This window comes from Neomonachus schauinslandi, chromosome 5 (genome assembly GCF_002201575.2).
Source record: "Neomonachus schauinslandi chromosome 5, ASM220157v2, whole genome shotgun sequence".
NCBI lineage: Eukaryota > Metazoa > Chordata > Mammalia > Carnivora > Phocidae > Neomonachus > Neomonachus schauinslandi.
In genome coordinates this window covers 94,971,442-94,988,822 of record NC_058407.1, presented here as the reverse complement: position 1 = coordinate 94,988,822, position 17,381 = coordinate 94,971,442, and the positions used below count along the sequence as shown (strand labels likewise).

General features: G+C 37.4%; 1 protein-coding gene across 2 annotated transcripts in view; it reads left to right on the top strand.

Annotated features, from left to right (window-relative positions):
- The window catches only part of RIMKLB (ribosomal modification protein rimK like family member B), a 156,166-nt gene that overhangs the window by 124,125 nt on the left and 14,660 nt on the right, over nucleotides 1–17,381 (top strand). The gene's annotated exons all lie outside the window — the stretch shown is intronic.

Here is a 17,381-nt window from a genome sequence, read left to right as displayed (position 1 = left end):
CTATAATGTGCTCAGGATTACTTTAGATGTGTATAAAATTCCCTGGTATGGTATCTCACACATAGTAAGTATTCAGTAAATGATACTGTTATTAATTGGCAACAGGAAAACATGATAATCTTCTGTTTATGCAAAGTACTTTTTAAAAATTATTTTTGTATTTATTTTTTAAGTATCTACACCCCTTGTGCGACTTTAACTCACAACCCTGAGATCAAGAATCACATGCTCGGGCGCCTGGGTGGCTCAGTTGGTTAGGTGACTGCCTTCGGCTCAGGTCATGATCCTGGAGTCCCTGGATCGAGTCCCACATCGGGCTCCCTGCTTGGCAGGGAGTCTGCTTCTCCCTCTAACCCTCCCCCCTCTCATGTGCTCTCTCTCATTCTCTCTCTCTCTCAAATAAATAAAATCTTAAAAAAAAAAAAAAAAGAATCACATGCTCTACTGACTGAGCCAGCCAGGTGCTCCTTACACAGAGTACACACAGTACTTTTGGTATTTGTGAAATTGGATGTTCTGATTTTTTTTTTCCCCCAAGATTTTTTAATTTATTTAGTTGACAGAGATTGAGAAAGAGCATACAAGCAGGGTGAGCAGCAGAGGGAGAGGGAGAAACAGGCTCTCTGCTGAGCAGGGAGCCTGATACGGGGCTCGATCCCAGGACCCTGGGATCATGATCTGAGCAGACGCTTAACTGAGCCACCCAGGTGCCCTGGATGTTCTGATTCTTGAAGACTGTTCTGTGAGAGGTACCCAAGTGACAAGTCACCATAGAACTTAGAGTAGTAGTGTAGTTACTAAACTTCGGTAAAGAATACTAGTCCGAGGTCTTAGAGTTGAAATTATAAAATTATATATTTTTTTTACAAACACTTACATAGCGATATACAAAGCTTATTATAAATATCAACTCATTTGATCCTGGCAGTAATCCCATGAGGTTGGTACTGATTGTTTCTGTTTTACAAATAAGAAAATGGAATCCTAGATTGGTTAAATGTTTTTTTACCCTAGATCATAAAGCTGTAAGTGGTGGAGCCAAGATTTAGAATCAGGCAGTCTGTCTTCTGATCTTGAATATATTCATATTCTCTTTTCCTACATATAACGTGGTATACTATAAATACTCTCTCCTGGTTTTTTCCTCCATTTGATTCTCTAGATTATTTTTTTCCAAGATTTTATTATTTATTTGACAGAGAGAGAGAGGGAGGAAAAGCAGAGGGAGCAGCAGACTCTCCGCTGAGCGGAGAGCCCCGCATGGGGCTCGATCTGAGGTCCCTGGGATCATGACCTGAGCTGAAGGCAGATGATTGACCCACTGAGCCACCCAGGTGCCCCTGATTCTCGAGAGTATCTTATACAAATAATGTCTGCAAATGACGACAGTTTTCTTCTGCTTGATCTTAAAGGGAGTACTGTGAATTTATTCCAGTAAATAAACCTGACATTTACTATAGATTTTTTTGGCAAATAACCTTTACCAAGTTAAGGAAATTCCCTTTTCTTCCTAGTGACCAAAGAAGTGGTTAAAGCATTTTATTTTTTAAATTATTAAAGATTTTATTTATTTGAGAGAGAGAGAGATCATGAGCAGGGGGAGGGGTAGAGGGAGAAGCAGGTACCCCGCTGAGCAGTGACCCCGATGCTGGGATCATGACTTGAGCCAGCTGCCCGAAGTGTTTCTATTTAAATCACATACTCATCAAAAATTGTTAGGGTCAGTTTGGTTCTAGCTATTCTAATGGGTATGAAATAGTGTATAGTTGTGGTTTTATATCCCAGTTTACTAATAAGGTTGAGTATCTTTTTTTTAAAGATTTATTTACTTATTTGAGAGAGAGAGAGAGGGAAGGGGGTGCACAGAGGGAGAGAGAATCTTAAGGACACTGTGCTGAGTCTGAGCCCAGTGCAGGACTCAATCTCATGACCCTGAGATCATGGCCTGAGCTTAAACTAAGAGACCCTTTAACAGACTGTGCTACCCAGGCACTCCAAGGTTGAGTATCCTTTTTTTTTTTTTTTTTAAAGATTTTATTTATTTATTTGAGAGAGAGAGAGAGCACATGAGAGGGGGGAGGGTCAGAAGGAGAAGCAGACTCCCTGCTGAGCAGAGAGCCCGATGCGGGACTCGATCCAGGGACTCTAGGATCGTGACCCGAGCCGAAGGCAGTCGCTTAACCAACTGAGCCACCCAGGCGCCCCGGTTGAGTATCTTTTTATATATTCATTTGGGTATCCTCACTTGTAAAGTGACTGTTCAAGTGTCTTCTCCATTTTGCTGTTGGGTTGGTTGTCTGATTATTTTACCTTTAAATGCATCATTTGTAGCTTGCTTTTTAACTTCTTAATGACGTTTTGATATAAAAGAATTTACCTTTAGTGTACTCTTAACTTGTCTTGTTTATGGTTGATTTCTTTCTGTACCCTGCATAAAAAATCTTCTGTGTTGAGGTCATGAAGATAACCTCTTATGTTAGCTTTTAAAAAGAGAGTTAACTTTAAGGAGTTTTGTCATTCACATGTAGATTTATAATCCACCTAGAATTGAGATTTGTGTGTGGTGATAGGTAATGGTAAAGTTTCATTTTCTTTCCATTTGCACCCTTTATACTAAGGGAGACTGACTTTTCCCTACTGCTCTCCAGTGTTACCTTTATAATCAAGTTGTCTGTACATGGGTGGGTTTATTCTGCTCCTTTGCTTAATTTTAATTCTTTTCACCAGCATGACAGTGGCTTAATCACTACAGTGTTAAGATACCCAGTAAGGCAGTTCTCTTCTTTTTTTTTTTTTTTTAAAGATTTTATTTATTTATTTGAGACAGAATGAGAGAGAGAGAGCTCAAGAGAGGGGGGAGGGTCAGAGAGAGAAGCAGACTCCCTGCTGAGCAGGGAGCCCGATGCGGGACTCGATCCCGGGACTCCAGGATCATGACCTGAGCCGAAGGCAGTCGCTTAACCGACTGAGCCACCCAGGCGCCCCAAGGCAGTTCTCTTTTTTTCGATTGTCTAGTTATTCATAAATTTTATTTTATTTTAGAGAGAGAGAGCAAGCATGAGCAGGAGCGGCAGAGAGAGAGGGAGAGAGAATCTCAGGCAGGACTCCACACTGGGTGTGGACTCTTGAGATCGTGACCTGAGCAGAAACCAAGAGGCGGACACTTAACCGACTGCACCACCCAGGCACCCCTATATAAATTTTATAGTCAGCTTGTCAAGTTCCACAGAAATACTGCTTGGAATTTTGATTAGGTTTTTATTGAATTTATAGATCAGTTTGGGAAGAAATGACACATTCATACTATTGAAAATATTTGCATGTGCTCTTGGGCTTGTTCTCTCTCAATTGTCTTTAATGTTTCTAATGATAGTTTGTAATTTTATCCCCAGAGGTCTTGCACATCTTTATTAGATATACTTTATTCCTATGAATTTGCTGCTGTTATAAATTATAACAATAAAAATTTTTTCGTTTCTACTTCATTGCTGGTTAAATTTAATAATATGTTGACAGATAACTCACTTATTTCAGTAATTTATGATAGATTATTTTGGATTACCTGCTTTTAAAATTGTATCATTTACAAGGAATATCAGTTTTATATTTCATTTTTTTTTTTTTTTTAAGATTTTTTACTTATTTGACAGACAGTGAGAGAGGGAACACAAGCAGGGGGAGTGGGAGAGGGAAGAAGCAGGCTTCCCGCTGAGCAGGGAGCCTGATGCGGGGCTCGGTCCCAGGACCCGGGGATCACGACCTGAGCCGAAGGCAGAGGCCCAACGACTGAGCCACCACCCAGGCACTCCTTATATTTCATTTCTAATCCTTATATCTCACTTCCTTTTCTTAACAGCATAGGGCAGGACCTTTGGGACAATATTGGATTGAATAGTTATAGTGAACATTCTAGCGTTCCTTATGATCTCGGGAAAGCTTACAACATTAAACCATTAAAAATGTTGTTGGCTGTAGGATTTTTAAGATACCCATTATCAGAATAAGGAAGTTTTCTTCTATAAGTATGCTAAAAGATTTTTTAAAATCCTGAATGCTTGTTGAATTTTATCAGTGTTCATACATCTATTGAATGGTTATACATATTTTTACACTTGGAAATTATATGATTGGTTTTTGTAAGTTAAACCAACCTAAAAATTTTAATAAACCCAACTTGCTTATGATTGTTATTATTATGGTAGGTTTAATTTGTTAATATTTGTTGGAAGATTTTTACATTTATGTTCATGAATGAGATTGCCTTATAACTTTGCTTCTGTGAACTTGTCATTGTCAATTTCTGCTAAGTTGTGTTTGGCCTTACTAAAAGGGCTGGGGAGTGTTTTTTGTTCCAGAAGACAAAAGTATAGTAACACTGTTTTATTTTTTCCTTAAATGATGTAATTCACCTTTGAAAGCCATTTGTTCCGGGGTGCCTGGGTGGCTCAGTCGGTTAAGTGGCTGCCTTTGGCTCGGGTCATGATTCCAGGGTCCTGGGATCGAGCCCCATGTCTGGCTCCCTGCTTAGCGGGGAGTCTGCTTCTGCCTCTGCCTCTGCCTCTCCCCCTGCTTGTGCTCTCTCTCTGTCAAATAAAGAAATAAAATCTTAAAAAAAAAAAAAAGAAAGAAAGCTGTTTGTTCCGGAGATTTCTTTTTGAAAAGTTTTAGTTAATGGTTAATTTGTTTTAGTGATTTATTTCTTCTTGCAGTTTTGGTAAATTTTGGTAAATTTTCTAGGTATTTATGTACATTTTATCTTAAGTTTTCATGTGTTATTCAGAAAATCATTTCATTATCTTTTTAATATCTATAGGATATACGGTGAAGCTCCCTTTTCATTCTCAACTTTATTTCTGCCTTTTTATTTTAAACTCTGTATCAGTCTCAGCAGGGACTTAAATTTATTAGTTTTGGGGGACAAACTTTTAGTTTGGTTGTCTTTTCTGTTGATGTTGGCTTTCCATTCCATTAATTTCTGCTCTTAAATTTTTTTTCCTTCTACTTACTTTGGATTTTTTAGATGTTAATATGGTTTGATTTCTCTTTGAGTTTGCTCGTTTTTCTAAAGCAATTTATAGAGACAATTTTGTTTTAGGCAAAAGAGCTTCAGACTCAGACCTGGGTTTCAGTCCCTTTTCTGCTTCTTGAAACAACCGTGAGATAAATTCAAATTTCAATAAATAATAATTGAGCATTTACTATGTGCCAAATAGTGCTGGGGCACATAGCTGTTAAGAAGATAGATTCCTGGGCGCCTGGGTGGCTCAGTTGGTTAAGCGACTGCCTTCGGCTCAGGTCATGATCCTGGAGTCCCGGGATCGAGTCCCGCATCGGGCTCCCTGCTTGGCAGGGAGTCTGCTTCTCCCTTTGACCCTCCTCCCTCTCATGCTCTCTGTCTCTCATTCTCTCTGTCTCAAATAAATAAATAAAATCTTTAAAAAAAAAAAAAAAAAAAGAAGATAGATTCCTACTGTCACGGAATTTACTTCTACTTTCTCTAGCTATCATTTTCCCGGCTGTAAGAGGGAATGGTGGATGACAGTGATGATTAAGTGCCTGTTATGTCCCAGGTACTTTTTCACTAATGTTAACCACCTTAATCCTCACAGCAACTCTGTAAAGGAACTATTTTTACTGTTCCCATTTTACAGATGAGGAACTTGAGACAGAAGTTAAGTAACTTGTCTGAGGTTACACAGTGGGTAAGTGGTGGAACTAGGTTTGAATCAGATGTGGGGTTATTGTTACAGGCATGCCAGAGAAGACCTTGCAATAGATCACTTTCTTTTTTTGCCTTTGCTATCCCCTCACCATTATCCCTTGCTATTTTGGGTCTAAATGAAACATTTGATGGGAAAAACCCTAATCTCCTACATTCCCAGTAGTTTTCTTTGGAACATTGAGTATTCAGAGAGTATGATATAGTTCCCTTCCTTTGTTATTAATTCCATAACCTTTAATTTATATTTATTTAAAATTATATAAATATATTTATATTTGTTATAGCTGCATTCAGAAAGTTCTATTTGTAATTAGTTGTGTAAGCTGGTATTGATTGCCAAAAGTTGGTAGAACAGATTGATACAAATATTTGTCTTCAACCAGGAGCCACTGTTAGAAAGAAGTTTGCCCTTTTTAAAGTGGACAGAAGGGGCTTTGCCTACACCACAAGGAAGCTTTGCTTCCCCTCTCCTTTCTTCTACAGCAGTCTGTTGCTGGAAGGCTGCACTAAATTTTTATGGCTGGCTTCATTAACAGTGCCTTGAATTATACATTTACCCACTTATCTTCTATATAGGGCTTTCTTTACCATTTCAGGAAAGATTGCTATTTTATGGGGGAGCAAAATATATTAATTAGGTTTACTACAGTATTTCAACTTTTAATTTTTAAATCATATTAGAATAATAGCATATAGAGTAAGTTAGCATATAGAATTAAGTTAGCAAAATAGAAGTATATCTTGTTTCTAATAGTGAGTTCTTGTGTGTCAAATAATTAAAAAATTAGATCAATTTGATTGGGATTGGGGACAAAAGGGGATAAAGAAACAAGTTCCCAGGTTTTATTGCTATTAACTGTACCATCTGTGCCATCAACCTACCCTCCCCAGCAATGTAAACTCAGTTCTTTTTATAGCCACTAACAATTATTAAGCACTTACTATATGCCAATCATTTATTAAGAACTTTACATGCATTTTTCCTCCCTGTCATCCTCTTTAAAAACTCTCAACTGGGGCTAGGGTTTTTTTTTTTTTTTTTTTTTTTTTTAAAGATTTTTTTTTTTTATTCATGAGAGAGAGAGAGAGGCAGAGGGAGAAGCAGGCTCCCAAGGAGCAGGGAGCCTGATGCGGGACTCGATCCCAGGACCCTGAGATCATGACCTGAGCCGAAGGCAGACGCTTAACCATCTGAGCCACCCAGGCACCCTGGGGCTAGGATTTTATCCCAAGGCTCAGAGCATGTTAAATTGGGTCTTCAGCAAATGTTTTTGAACAGATAAAAGAAGGAATGTATAAATGGAATAGGCCCTTAAAGGTATTTTGTCTTTTTGTTTATCAGTTTCAGGAAGTATTTCTCCTAAGATAATTTTCTTTTTCTTTTTTTTTTAAATTTTTTATTGTTACGTTAATCACCATACATTACATCATTCATTTTAGATGTAGTGTTCCATGATTCATTGTTTGTGCATAACACCCAGTGCTCCATGCAGAACGTGCCCTCTTTAATACCCATCACCAGGCTAACCCATTCTCCCACCCCCCTCCCCTCTAGAACCCTCAGTTTGTTTTTCAGAGTCCATCGTCTCTCATGGTTGGCTCCCCCTCCGATTTCCCCCCCTTCATTCTTCCCTTCCTGCTATCTTCTTTTTCTTTTTTTTTTTTTTTCTTAACATATATTGCATTATCCTAAGATAATTTTCTTAAAACTATCTGTGGAAATGCTGAAGAGAATGTACTCAAACCTGCAGAGCTTGAGGGGCGCCTGGGTGGCTCAGTTGGTTAAGCGACTGCCTTCGGCTCAGGTCATGATCCTGGAGTCCCTGGATCAAGTCCCGCATCGGGCTCCCTGCTCAGCGGGGAGTCTGCTGCTCTCTCTGACCCTCCCCCCTCTCATGTGCTGTCTCTGTCACTCTCTCTCAAATAAATAAAATCTTTTAAAAAAAAATAAAAATAAATAAATAAAAACCCTGCAGAGCTTGAATGTCGGCATTTATAAAATTTAAGGAGATGAATACTTTTATTTTTTTAAGAGATTAATTATTTTAGCTAGTAATATCACATTTCTGTATAATTGGTGTCTTAGCTTTTTCTGCCAATTTTTGGTATAGAGTTGGTTATCTTAACCTCACATTCTCTATTTGTTAAAGATACTTGGAAAAGAAGCTAACTAGTCTACTTCAGTAAAGATGCTTTTATAATATGGACAGTGATAATCTGCTTATTTACCTCCTTTTGGTTTCCCTCTTCTTTAAAACTTTTTTCGTTTTCGGTTTATCTAAGCCAAAAAAACAAAAAAAACCACAAAAAACCCACAAAAACCAAACCCACCAAACAAACAGTTCACCCATTTTCTCTTTCTCTTTTTTAAAACACATGACTGTCAGCTGCAATGTGCAGTGCACAGTGATAATGAGGTAGACTGTTACAGTAGTCTTCCTTTTGTTTCTGTGCCACTGACAAGGGATCTGGAAAGGAATTTTATTGGTTCCTCATTTCCAAAAGGGCTTACCTTTGAAAAAAATAATTTTGTCTCTACCTGGATTACCAGCTAAGACTTAGAAACAAATTGCAGGGCAAAAGGATTGCTGTGGAGGGTTAAAGAAGGATATTTTGATAGGAAACACAAAATACGTCTTGTTAGGAAGCAACTAAGCAAATAGGAAAGGCATCATATATATTCTTAGTAGAATGGAGTCTTAATATTATTTTTGTTTTTGGTGTTTGATAATTAGTAGCTGTTTGAATTCTTACCCAAAATTATTTTATCTTTATTAAAATAAAGACTTTTTTAGTGTTTTGTGTAACTCTTGAGAATTATCTGTCCTTTGGTACTATAAATACCCATTATCCAGTGTCGTCTTCAAAATTTAGGTACTTTTACTACTTCATTTTGATTAGTTTGGACCTGATGGTGAGGGAAACAAACCAGTGATTTAAAAAAAAAAGTTTAAGAGGACATTTCTGATGTGTTAGAGATACGGGAAGACAGATTTGCAATTTGTATTTAATGGTAGGCATTAATTCTTTGTGACCAATTGGAAAATAAGTTTTAATGACTTGAGTATCATAAAATGTTCATAATTATTTGGTCTTTTTTTTTGTGATAGGACTTGGAGATTTTAAAATGTGGGAAATACAACTTTTTGGTGGTACATTTTCATTTTGTCAGTTAAGTAATGGATCAGTTTCCTGGACTATTGACCCAAACAACTAAATTTTGTTAGGAGAATTTAGCTGGGAATATGGAGCGCAAAGTTGTTCATCTCTTATACTGCCAACTTGCTTTTTCTAACTAGAACTCACAGACAGAAACATTTCAGGTCTTAGGATTGGTTCTGATTACCTTTAGCAAGCTATTCTAGCTCTTAGTTACTTTTCCGTTCTCACCCCTTCCAAGATGAACTAATAAGTAATTTTACTGCACTAATAACACTTTGAACATAAATGGCAAGGGAAGTAGGACAGTGGTGGAACAGTAAATGGACTTTCAGTATTGGTGAAAGGATGAGAAACTATTAAAAAATAAGAGCAGAAAGCTGAGCAACAACAAACCCTGGAGATTTTGAAATAGGAATGACCAGCATCAGTTTTCCTTAGATGAATTTGATATGATGTCTTGGTTTCTGCCCCCACCCCACCCCCACCCCCACTTTGTATTTAAAGTTTTAAGTGAATAGAGAAGTTGAAAGAATAGAATTATGGACAGCTATATTCTTGTGCCTAGATGGAGTGTTCAGTAGCAACATTTTGTTCTTTTATGTCTCTTTTTCCTAATATATATAAATATTATGTACATTACACACAGCTTTTTGAGAGAGTTGTTAGCCTTTTACAAGTAGCTGTCTTCATGTTACCCCTAAATGCTTCAATATCTGTAGCCAAAAAAAAAAGGACACTGTCCCATATACTTTAATACCATTAGCACACCTTAAGACATAAATAACTCTTTAATGGCATCTAATACTTCAGAGTCAGATATTTATAGTTGAATTTAAAATATCTTTCAGTTATTCTTTTCAGATCAGGCTCTGTAAGGGTTCATGCAAGGATATTTGGATGTAATGTCTTAGTCTTTCTAACTCTAGAACAGTCTTCCCATCTTTTTCTTCAGTGACATAACTTTTTGAAGTAATCAGAAAAATTATCTTTAATGTCTCATATTCTGGGTTTGTCTGATAGTTTCCTTGTGGTGTCTGCCTTCTGAAGTTTCTTGTGAATTGGCACGATTACATACAGGTTATGCATTTTGAGCAAAAAATTACTGACTATGTGATGTAGATACTTTATAGTGCATTCAGCCAGGAGGCACAAAATGACAGTCTGTGCCACAGGTAGTGATGCTAAGTTTGGTCCCTGGGTAAGTAATGTGTGTATGGTCTGTCTATTACAAAAACCTATTTTTACTTTTTGCCTAGCAAATTGCTGATATTTTGGCACTATACAAATATCCCATCAACCTTTTCTTAATGCTTTGAACATCTTTGATGATCTTTGCCTGATTCACTTACTGCATTGGGTTTTACAAAATGGTTATTTTTCAGATTTTGTTATTCTTTGTTAATTGGCATTCATGTCCAAAGAAGAGCTTTTCCTACCTTTTCCTAGTAAACTGTAGTTCCTGCAGAAATGGTGGGATAAATGTAATTTTTCCTTATCTACTGGTTTTTAGAATAAGGAATTATGTAGTAGTCCCTTCAGTGATAGAAAATGAGGCTTTTTTTTTTTTTTGGTTGTCCTTTCTCTATAATTATTATGAATCCATAAACTTTTTTTGCAGTCAAAATATTATCAGTTAATTGACCTTTTTGATGGTCAGATCACCTGAAATTTGGCTAATTTTGAGTCCCTCCGGACTGTCACGTTTGTTTTAGGGACACATCTCCCTTAGTCTTTGAGTGCTTCCTTGATCTCTGACACAGAGATTGTGTGGGTTTTTAATTGTGTACAAATAGTACCTTCACTTAAATGAAACTTTCATTTAATATTCTGACAGTTCTTTTTCTTTTCTTTTTGAAGATAAAATGTTCAGAGCCACTTGGGGTGCCTGGGTGGCTCAGTCGGTTAAGCGACTGCCTTCAGCTCGGGTCATGATCTCAGGATCCTGGGATCGAGCCCCACATCAGGCTCCCTGCTCGGCGGGAGGCCTGCTTCTCCCTCTCCCACTCCCCCTGCTTGTGTTCCCTCTCTTGCTGTCTCTCTGTCAAATAAATAAATAAAATCTTAAAAAAAAAAATGTTTAGAGCCACAATAAATAAATAAATAAATAAATAAAATTCTTACAATTCTGTAAGCTCTAAATATCTCAGAAATCCTGAAGAATCCTCTGGAACACCAGAAGATGGAAAAAAAAAAAATGTCAGTTAGCAAGGAACCTGTTTCTTGTTTCCTGAGGACAAAAACACTTAACCCCCCCTAATAAAAAAAACACTAGTACTTAATTCTTAATGGTGTAGCCAAATTCTACACTCAAAAAGCACAGGTTTAAATTAGGGCTACGTAAGAGATTCTCCACTTAGTTATTGGCAAGGAGATTGTTAATCTCCCAAGGGAATCTTTGAACTTGGAGAATAATCATCCCATAGCACCTTCTCACTCTGCCTTAACAGCAGTAGGCTTTTAATACATAGTAGATTTCTTAATCATTTTATTTTTCATCATAAGTGTACTTTTTAATGTCCATCACCTTTTTTCCACATCCCCCACCCCTCCCACTCCTCTGGTAACCATCAGTTTGTTCTCCGTAGTTGAGAGTCTCTTTGTCTCTCTTTTTTCCTTTGCTCATTTGTTTTGTTTCTTAAATTCCACATATGAGTGAGATCATATGGTATTTCTTTCTCTGACTGATTTATTTCACATAGCATAATACTCTCTAGCTCCATCCATGTCGTTGTGAATGGCAAGATTTCATTCTTTTTTATGGCTGAATAATAACCCATTGTATATATATGCCACACCTTCTTTAGCCATTCATCTATTAGTGGACACTTGGGCTGCTTTCATAGTGCAGCTATTGTAAATAGTGCTGCAGTAAACAGGGGTGCATGTATCCCTTTGAATTAGTGTTTTTGTGTTTTTTTGGTAAATACCCTATACAATTCTGGATCGTAGGGTGCTTCCATTTTTACCTTTTGAGGAACCTCCATATTGTTTTCCACGATGGTTTCACCAGTTTGCATTCCCAGCAACAGTGCAAGAGGGTTCTTTTTTCTCAACATCTTTGCCAACACTTGTTTCTGCCTAATACTTTTATTTTAAAGTAGGCTCCAGGGGTGCCTGGGTGGCTCAGTCGTTAAGCATCTGCCTTTGGCTCAGGTCATGATCCCAGGGTCCTGGGATCTAGCCCTGCATCAGGATCCCTGCTCCACGGGAAGCCTGCTTCTCCCTCTACCACTCCCCCTGCTTGTGTTCCCTCTCTTCGCTGTGTCTCTCTGTCAAATAAATAAATAAAATCTTAAAAAAAAAAAAAAAGTAGGCTCCATACCCAGCATGGAGCCCAGTGCAGGGCTTGACCTCACGACCCTGAGATCAAGACCTGAGCTGAGATCAGGAGTTGGATGCTTAACTGACTGAGCCATCCAGGTACCTCTACATGATAAATTTCTTATCTCGAAAATATAGGAATAACCCCCTCCCCATTGCTTTTCTAAGGTTCACTTATTATTGGTTGTTAATGCTTGATCATGCACTTAATCTAAAATGTAAAATCTAAAATATTTGTATTGAAATCTTCATCCCAGTACAAAATAAAATTAGATGAACGGTTTCACAAGTTGAGGTTTAAGATAAGTAAAAAATATATTTCTGAGAAAATGGAGTCTAGCAAAGTGAGTGGTAGCACATTCAGCTGTTTTACGATGAGTGTAATGGAATTGTGGGGAAAAGTCTATACACATCTTTGTGCACGTGTATACTGAGTAACAGGGATCTTATATTTCAGTTTTATAAACTCTACATCAAAGGTAATGGTACAGCATTTGCTAACAGTGCCCAAAAGATGAGTAACATTTAAGGCAGAGTTCTGAGAGATGTTGTTTTGCCTTTTTGGGCTCACATTGATCTGTACCTGCCCTTCTTTCTAGTCTTGGTTCACCTTCTGCTTATCTAAAAAAAAAGAAGTGTTTGTTTCTGATACAAGAGGTATTGAATTTCTTTTCATCAATAATACCCATATAGTGTAGTATGCCCATATGCACTTTGGGTAAAGTACTCCCATACTCCCGATTTCTGGTGGCAACAGATGGGTGGACTAAGCGTGGAACATTTCCATTGCTTTCTTTCTTAAGATTTATGTGTATTTTGAGAGAGAGAACGCACAAGGGGAAGGGAGAGCGAGTACTAAGCAGACTCTGTGTTAAGCGTGGAGCCTGACGTGGGGCTCGGTCTTATGACCCTGAGATCACGACCTGAGCCCAAACCCAAGAGTTGGCTGATAAACTAACTGTGCCACCCAGGTGCCCCAATTTTATCACATTTCTTAAAAGTGCAGTTTAGGGAAATGAGATGAAACTATAATGATGGTTGAATTTTTCTCTTGGCAATTGACAGTATCCTTTTCTGATCACTCAGACTTCTTAACACTCATCCTTCCTATTTCTTCTGTTTTATTTAGTGAATTTGATCATTCTCTCCTGATTATGCTGACCTTTCTCATTTTTCACAATACTACTTAAAAGTAGATTTTCCTAGTGTTTTGGCCGATTTTTTTCCCCCTCAGGTTTTTAGTTCCTTTCGCTGTCTCTGATTGATATCCATCAAATCTTGGTCTTAGGTTTCTTCATTTTTTCAGGTTTTTTTTTTTCAGCCTATATATCGCTGTTTCCTTAGCTATTATGTCTTGGGCAAATTCCAGTAAACAGACAAGTAAATATGCACACATGTACACACACTCCACAATACCAATATGAATTATGTACACATATATGTATAGTTTCAACCCATACTTCTACTATTACAGAATAGTTACACTTTGATGTCCTCATGTTATCACTGAAATCTTTTATATCCAAATTCAGCATCTTCTGCCCTAAAATGGCTTTGCTTTTTTAACTTCCCATTCTTCATGTCCTAGTTTAAAAACTTGTAACTCCCAATCTGGTCAATAAATTTCTTCTGTCTTAAAAAAAATGCTTTTTACATTTGCCTATTGAGGCAAGTCACTAAAAAGCCTAAGAATTGAGAAAGGGCAGGGGCGCCTGGGTGGCTCAGTCACTTAAGCCTCTGACTCTTGATTTCAGCTCAGGTCATAATCTCGGGGTCATGAGATCAAGCCCCACGTCAGGCTCCATGCTTATCATGGTGTCTGCTTTGCTTGTCCCTCTCTGTATGCTCCTCCCCCCCTTCTCTCTCAAATAAATAAAATACATTTTTTTAAAAATGACAAAGTGCGGGATTGCAGAAAACTGTATGGTGCTGATCTCAAGATACCTGTAGCCGCACCATGAACGATTATGGGAATCACTGAAGCCACTGGCAAAATCTCACATCTCCCAATGACTACATACCTATGTGCAGCTGCCCCTGGAGAATAGTGACTTCTACTTCTCTTTGACCTTTAAATTTTTGTGTAATTCTGTCTTGGTGGTAGATTTTCAAAATCGAATCCTGCTGGTAAGGGAGTGTGGGAAATGCTTCTAGATCCTGCCATATAGAGAAGGATTAAAAGATGGGGATAGTGTGAAGTATCACAGGCAGTATGCAGCACACAGTCTGAGTTCCCTTACTCAGAACAAATATAAACTCTTTAGCTTAGAATTTGTGGACCCAGCAATTCCAGGTCTAAGTATTTACCTGAATGAAACAAAACCACTATCTCAAAGATGTATCTGCATGCCCCATGTTCAGTGCTTTATTATTTATGATAGCTAAGACATAGGAATAACCTAAGTGTCCATTGACAGATGAATAAATAAAGAAAATGTGATACATATGTACATATATTTAAATATTATTCATCCATTGAAAAGAAGGAAATTCTGCCATTTGTGACAATATGGAGAGACCTTGCAGGTATTATGCTAAGAGAAGTAAGTCAGACAGGAAAGGCAGATGCTGTATGATCTTATATGTGGAATCAAAAAAAGCCGAACTCATAGGTACAGAAAACAGTTTGGTGGTTGTCAGAGGTGGGTAGTGGGGTGGAGGAAATGGGAAATGGTGGTCAAACGGTACAGACTTCCAAGTTATAAGATAAATAAATCCTAGGGATGTAATGTTCAGCGTGGTGACTATGACTGACAATACTGTAGTGTATATTTCTTTTTTAAAGAGAGAAGGGGTGGGGAGGGGCCCCGAGGGGGAGAGAGAATATTAAGCAGGCTCTACACCCAGTGCAGACCCTGACACGGCTCAGTCTCACAACCCTGGGATTATGACCTGAGCTGAAATTAAGAGTTGGTTGCTCAACCGACTAAGTCATGCAGGTACTCCTATATTGTATATATAAATGTTGCTAAGAGAGTGATAGATGTTCAGTAAACTTATTGCAGTGATCATCTCCCAATGTATTTCATATATTAAAGCATTATGTTGTACACCTAAAACTAATACAGTGTTATATGGCAGTTATATCTTAATAAAAACTTGTGGCTTTTCATGTTTGACAGCTTAAATGACCAACCTTATCTTTTACATTCTGTTAGTAAATATTGTAGTTGAACCACTTACTTACTGCTTTTTTGTTCTGTGACTTCAGCTCCCTTAAATGTGAAGTTTCCTTCCTCTTTAAATATACACATAACTAAGTCTTTTTTTTTTTTTTAAGATTTTATTTATTTATTTGAGAGAGAGAATGAGCTAGAGAGAGCATGAGAGGGGGGAGGTTCAGAGGGAGAAGCAGACTCCCTGCTGAGCAGGGAGCCCGATGCGGGACTCGATCCCGGGACTCCAGGATCATGACCTGAGCCGAAGGCAGTCGCTTAACCAACTGAGCCACCCAGGCGCCCTACACATAACTAAGTCTTATACGCTAACTCAGGTGATAACCCACTTCTCTCTCCTATATCAGAACTTCCACGTTTAAAAGTGTCTCTCCCACTAGAATGGATTCTTCTAAGAATAAGGACCTTACTGCCTTATTTGCCAATCTATTTCTAATCTTTACAAAATAATCTGACACATAGTAATAGCTTAATATTAAGTAAATGAATGTCTATGAGTAAGGTATTGGTCATATGGTATATCTCATATAAGATATAAGTCCAGTTAAATTCCACTAAAAAGAGAAGGAAATGAAACGTTATATGTACTGACAGAGAAAGATGTCTCTGGTGTAATTTTAAGTGATGAGAGAAAGTAACGTAAAATATCTATAATTTTTCTAAAAATAATCTAAATATTTTTGTATACTTGGGAAAATACACTATAAACACTGAGTACCTAGCATATTGGATGGGAGCTGAATACATCATATATTTTTGTATTTGAATGTTTTAAAACAAGCATACTGTTTTTTAATGCAAACAGGTTTTTTTTAAAAGACTTTTAAAATTTTTAAGTAATCTCTACACCCAAGTTGGGGCTTATAACCTCGAGATCAAGCGTTGCATGTGGTCCCCAATAAGCCTCCTGGGTGCCCCTGTTTTTGGATTTTTTTTTTTTAAAGAATAAATTTTAGCAGGTGTTGAAAAAATGCAACACCTAGGCGTAAAATCATACGAGAAAAACCATAAAAGATGGCAACTTCCTTATTTCTTGCTTTATCTAAAATGAATACATAAAAAATATAATTAATACAGAATTTAATTCCATTAAATTTAATTTAATTAATATAGTTAGCATACAGTGTTATGTTAATTTCAGGTGTACAGTGGAGTGCTTCAACAATTCCATACATCTGCTTTGCTTTGGGTTGGTTTTTTTAAATATATTTATTTTATTTATTTATTTGACAGAGAGCGAGACAGGGAGAGCAGGAACACAAGCAGGGGGAGTGGGAGACAGAGAAGCAGGCTTCCTGCTGAGCAGGGAGCCCAATGTGGGACTCGATCCCAGGACCCTGGGATCATGACCTGAGCCGAAGGCAGATGCATAACGACTGAGCCATCCAGGCGCCCTTAAGATTTTATTTTTAAGGAATTTCTAGACCCAGCATGTGGCTGGGACCTACAACCCTGAGATCAAGAGTCACAGGCTCTAATGACTGAGCCAGCCAGGTGCCCCAAGATTTGCTTTTTTTTTTTTTAAACTCAGCGTTATGTATCTGAACATTTTTTCTGTCTCTGAACATAGAGATTATGACAGTCTTTTTAATTTTATTAAGTAATCTCTACACCCAGTGTGAGGCTTGACCTCACTACCCTGAGATCAAAGAGTCCCATGCTCTACCAACTGAGCCAGACAGGTCCCCCGTGACATTTTTTTTTTTTTTTAAGGCTTTGTGGTATTTCATTTTATTGACACATACCATAATTTAACCACTGCAGAAATTTTTCTCATTAAATTTTCTTTTTTCTTGTAAAGGAATATAAGGAATGTCTCCTTCCAGTGAAACCTTAACAAAATTGTATTGTACTTTTAGTTTCGTGACCCAATATAAAGTGTGATATATATATATATACCTATATATATACCTATATATATATATATATATATATATATAGGTATATATATAGGTATATATATATATATAGGTATATATATAGGTATATATATATATATA